Source organism: Rhipicephalus microplus, unplaced genomic scaffold (genome assembly GCF_043290135.1).
Source record: "Rhipicephalus microplus isolate Deutch F79 unplaced genomic scaffold, USDA_Rmic scaffold_22, whole genome shotgun sequence".
Lineage (NCBI taxonomy): Eukaryota > Metazoa > Arthropoda > Arachnida > Ixodida > Ixodidae > Rhipicephalus > Rhipicephalus microplus.
In genome coordinates this window covers 1,696,810-1,702,809 of record NW_027464595.1, presented here as the reverse complement: position 1 = coordinate 1,702,809, position 6,000 = coordinate 1,696,810, and positions in this window count along the sequence as shown.

The following is a 6,000-nucleotide window of genomic DNA, read 5'->3' as shown; positions in this document are numbered from 1 at the left end:
TCCTCAAATGTAGCGGTGTTGGCGCGGGCAGTTTCAAGGCAATGGATGATGCGAGCAGCAAACTTTTCTGGCAGAGACAAAGACGGAGCAGAGCACGTGGACAAAACGTGGTGTGCGGAACACGAGGAAAAATGGGCTGAATTTAGTCGTACGTTGTATGGCATTATTGTATGCGAATGTGACGAAGGGAAATATAGTGTCCCAGTTTTTTGTGATCTTGGTTAATATAGACGGAAATCACGTCGGACAAATATTGGTGAAAACGCTCTGTCAGACCATTCGTTGTCGGATGGTAGGCTAATGTGGTCTTATGGATGGTCTTAAATGCCAGGAGGAGTTCATTAAGGACTTGCGAAAGAAATGTCTCTCCACGATCACGAAGGAGCAACCACGGGGTGCCTTGGTGCAAAATACAAGCTACGCAGGATAAAATCGGTGGCTCCAGAGGTAGCACGAGAGGGAAAAGCTGCCGTCTTCGGGAGTAAGGTGGTTGACGGCAGTAGCATTGCAATGGTGACCGGTGGATGTAAAAGGAACTGGTCCGTATAAATCTATGACCATGAATTCGATAGGTGTCGACGGACATGGCAGAAGTTGCAACGACCCCGCTGAAAGAGATGTCGCAGGTTTTCGGTGCGGGCATCACGCACACGCACCGACGTACTTCGCCACACAAGTGGAAAGGCCAGGCCAGAAGCAGCGAATTCTGATGCGGTCGTAAGTCTTGTGAAAGCCTAAGTGGCCAGCTGTTACGTCATCATGAAAAGCTTGTAAAACCTGAAGAAGAAGTGGGCGAAGGACGATCGTAACTCATTGGTTATCGAGAGGATGGTAAATTTGCCGACATAATCTTTCATCCTGAAGTTTGAAGCGTGAAAGCTAGCTGTTGTCCTAGGCGGCTGTTTTGAGACCGGGATACGCCTGTGAGCCAACCGATGATTGTGTAGCAGTATGGATCTGCATGCTGGAGTGATGCGAAATCTGTGGATGAAAGAGGTTCCGCCGAGGCAGCAAACTCTTTCGGACCAACAGTCATCTGCTTGGTCGCTTGACTGGTCAGTGACGAGCAGATGGAAGGTAAAAGTTAGGCATTTGGCGAGTGGGCAGTGCGACAAAGCGTCAGCCTCTTGGTGTTGCCAACCTCACCTATATGTGCCGCTGCAGTCATACTCCTGTAACCGTAGAACACAAAGACCAAGGCGTCCTGAGAAATTCCTGAGAGTTGATAACCAACACCGAGCATGATGGTCAGTCACGACTGTGAAATGCCAGCCGTAAAAGTAGGGGTGAAACTTTTGCACAGGCCACACGATTGTGAGGCATTCTCGTTCGGTTATGCTATAATTTCGCTCAGCAGGAGAGAGAGTACTGCTAGCGTAGGCCACGACTTGTTCTTCGAATGCGTCGTTCCGCTGAAGCAGGACCGCATCGATGACAAGTCCACTGGCGTCAGCGTGTAAACCAGTAGGTGCTGCATGGTTGAACTGGCGGAGCACTGGCCGTGGTGTGAGGCATCACTTGAGAGTGTGAAAAGTGGTTTCTCAGGCATCCGAGCAAACAAAGGGTGTGCTCGCAGTCAGACGTTTGTGCAGAGGAACGGCGATAGTGGTTAAATCACGCACAAAGCTTTGAAAGTACGGCGCTACGCCAAGAAAGCTGTGAAGGTTTTTGGATGTCGTTGGTGTATGAAACTGAAGTGCCGCAGCAACCTTGTCGGGATTGGGTTCAATGCCATGTTTACTGACGAGCTGACCTGAACACTTAATGCTGTGACGGGCAAACCGACCCTACTTAGTGTTGAGCTGGAGACCAGCCATAGTTAGACACACTAGATTTTCGTCTAGCCATTCCAAATGCTGTGAGAAATCTGGACAAAAAGATGATGATGTCACCCAGATAGCAAAGGCAGGTCTTCGTTTTTAAGCTTCGCATTACCGTACCTATTTTGCGGTGAATTGTGGCAGGGGCATTGCTTAGGCCAAAAGGCATTACATTACAAAAGGCATTACAAAAGGCATTACAAAAAACCGGTTTGCTACCTTGTGCATTGAAAGGAAATAGAGGAGACGAAAGATAGAGAGGAGATAGACAAGAGAGATAAACACGACATAATAAGTAGCTGACGCGCTCGCACTCAGTCATAGTCCAGTCATCAGGCCCTAATGTGGAAACCATGGCATGCATGCCATGTAAGTCATGACTACACGCCACGATCACCGTGCGCTAGCGGTCGTTTTGCCAGGTTCACAAATAACAAATTTGGTAATACGTGACGTGAATGGACGATGAAGGTATGTGACTGGTGAATACTTCAGAGTCATGACAAGCGTGTCATGTAAAACGTGTTGTTACACTCATGATGCGTCGGCCAACGTTTCGCTTGCTTCACTTATACTGAATTTGGTATTACGGGACGTGAATGAATGGCGAAAGCGTATGACTGGTCCAAACATGATAATCGTCAAATGTGTGTCATATAAGAACAAGACTACATACCACGCTCATGATGCACTCGTGGCCGTTTCGCTAGCTACACATATAGCAAATTTCATATTACGCAATGTGAATAAATGATGAAGCTAAATGACACGTGCAAACATAATAATCAAGACATGCGTGTCATATAAAAGTTGACTAGCTGCAACGCTCATAGCGTGCTTGCAGCCATTTTCCTTGCTTCAGATACATCAAATTTGGTATTACGCGACGTGAGTGAATGACGTACCCAAACGCCAGAGGCAAACACGATAGTCCAGACATAAAAGTCAAGTACGGCATAATTTACACGCCTACCGCTGCTGGTGCTGATATCTGAAACGTTACTGGTGCCGTCGTTACGCGACTATAAGGAACATACTTGCATCTTATCTGGATACGTGAGTGCGCATGGAATTTCAACTTGTGTTTTCTGTGTACTATGTCCATCCAGCTCGTAACGTTGTGCTGGTTTTAAGAGGACATATCAACCTTCCTCATTCGTGCTTCGCATATCAATGAGTCCTGCTGTACGTGGGATCTGCCCACCCCCCCTTTTTTTTCGGCGTTCAAAGACGTTCCACGGAATGTGAAATAAAGCCACGTTACATCGTCCATGCACTAGTGCCTAGGAATGCTGGGAAGCAATTTTAGAGTGAAAAGCGTGGGCGCGGAACGTCAGCCTATTAGTAATGAGGTACGACTGCACTTATGTGCCGTGTTCCATGGGTCAGCAATAATCACGCACTGTATAATAATACCTTGAGCCGCATAGGCGCAATATAACGACGTCAACGCACACGGTAGTTTCGCAGTTTTAAACGCGAAACATTTGTTCGCCTACTGCAGACCCTTTGGGCGTCTGTCTGTTTCTCTATCTATCTATCTATTTATCTATCTATCTATCTATCTATCTATCTATCTATCTATCTATCTATCTATCTATCCGACTACATCTCAGTGATCTGATCAACACCCTCTCTCTCCCGCCCCATGGCTGAGTGTAAGTGTAAACAAAAGTATTATGGGCAGGTAAGGTGGTTTGATAAATACTACTCACTTGTCTGGATTTGAATAATGTCACGATCTTGTCACGTACATCATCAAACACTTTCCGCCAGGCAGTGGCAGATACCCACAGATAGGTATGTGCCGCTGGTATGTGGGTATGTACCGCAGATGACTTACACATTATGTTCACCCAGGAACGACAAGAACACACATTAGGTATTTTCACGCGTGCGTGTTAGGAAAAAGCTGACATCAGCAGCGAAGAACCTCTTCAGCAGGAGTCAAACCCAAGCAATTTACGTCACAATAAATTATTCTACCACAGAGCTACGCCAGTTCTCAGAATTACTTTTCAAAGAGACCCTAATGTTCGTGAAACGTCAATTGTCGAAGCTGGGCTGGCTATTAAGTTTTCATTACATTCTATCTGTACTGAGGTAAACAGCGCAAAAAAGCGGACCGAGAAAGAAGGAACACACGACACACCGCTACAACCTACACGATACAGCCGACACAAGCGCTACATGATGCAGCCGTTCCGTCAGGAGTCAAGTGCATTCAGGCGCCATCCGCTGAAGCTGATTTATGTTGCAGTGTGCAATGTGAAACACTTAAGCTCGCATCCTTGCGAGTACCAACGCTTCATATCAGCTTACGTGTCATATCATCATCATCATTGTCATCAACAGCCTGACTACGCCCACTGCTGGGCAGAGGCATCTTATATGATCCGCCAATAAAACTGGTCTTGTAATTTCCCTTGCCACGCTATACCTGCAAACTTTTAAATCTCATCGGCCAAACGTACATTCCGTCTACCGTTATTGCGTTTTCTGCCACGACTACACTTCAAATCAGCTTACTGCATCAGGTGTTGCTAATATCCACGTTATTTTTGGCATTGCTACGCAGCTGTAAAAAACTGATTATATAAAACTTACGCAGCTGTTTAATACATATTGGTGCGTGCATTTGTCCAAATCTTTAGCGCCAATTCATTGCGTTTCACTCAATAAAGATATGCTACACCATCATCTTTCCTATGCATGCTTCGGATGACAAAGCTTCCCAAGGTACCTCAAATCTGCTAGATTTTAAGGGGCGAAGCTCCTCAAGGTTTGGGCTGTGCGTCCCCTGTATGTAGCCATTTCTCGTTTAGTTCTTGCAGTGTTCACTAGATGGCGATACTTCTAACTGATGATGAAAAGATGCAAGATGTTATAAACTCGACAGCACTACTTGTAGTTGATGATGAAAGATACAAGATGTTATCAAATAGGACTTATGTCACACATGGCGTGTGTCATTGGTGGAAGGCAATCGTTCGATTTAGTGCGGTGACGTACGCTAGGGGGAGCGTTGTAATAAAATCGAGTGGGCAAAATGTACGGAGGATTCATGGTTTACCAGGTTTACCTCCCGAGCTTCGCCCACTCATCATCATTCAGGCCCGGCGTCTTGGAACCACCAACGTAGTGGTGCTCATGGTCAAAGACGCAGACATTTCAAGAAATTTGCTCGTTTTGGGAGAAGGTAATTCTGTAAAACACTACCGCAAGACCATCGCAACCTGTTATAATTATGAAAAAGTCGGTCACCATACCGATGTCTGCCCTAATCCGACGACAACAACCAGCTGGTGCCCAACAAGCGGGAAGGCAGATGTCGACCTCTCCAACCATGAGTGTCTAGCCTGCTGTCTGCTCTGTGACGACCCTCCGATCTCCGGAGCAAGGGAATGTCCCAAGCGCTACCGAAGCCCAGTAGACACACGTTCTCGACCAGTATCATCGACACGTGGAGATGCATGCGAGCGAATATCCACAAACAACAACGGGCCCGCTCACGCTCAGAACAATCCAGCCCCTCCCGAGGCCGCTCAGCTAGAGGGGCTCATCGTGCTTCATCCAGTCCTTAATCTAGGTCCAAATCTCGGTTCAAGTCTCGGTACAAATCACGGTTCAAATCACGGTCCAAATCTCAGTCCAATTCGAGGCCTAAACGAACTCTACAACAAGGAACCACCCAGGAACCTGGGCGCTGAAATTAGGGTACACCCTAGATGAACAAGACCTTGCCACCACCGGCAAGCTGTGCAGACGTTGTTGCTCCCACCCAATCTAAGAACAATAACGAGTCACAATCAATCCCGCAACTCCAAAATATCATAGCCAAACAACAGCAGACGGTCATGAAACAGCAACACAAGATAGAGCAGTTAGAACAACTAGTGAAGTCACAAACATCTAGTCAACCGTCACCCAGCCCAACCCAGCTTCTACAACGGCACCCATGGAAACAGATACTCAGGCTCCCTCGCTTGACGCAGGCGGAAAATCCCACTAAGGCCAGACCGAACAAATTGTAAATACAGTTGTCAAAGTGCTCACACCACTCCTAAAGCTACAGATCGGCGAGAAGCTACATCAAATACGGGACCAACATTTGGCCTCCATACAACAAATGAAGGAACAAAGCTTGGCCTCAATCAAGGAAGCCGTGCAGCCCAAGCTA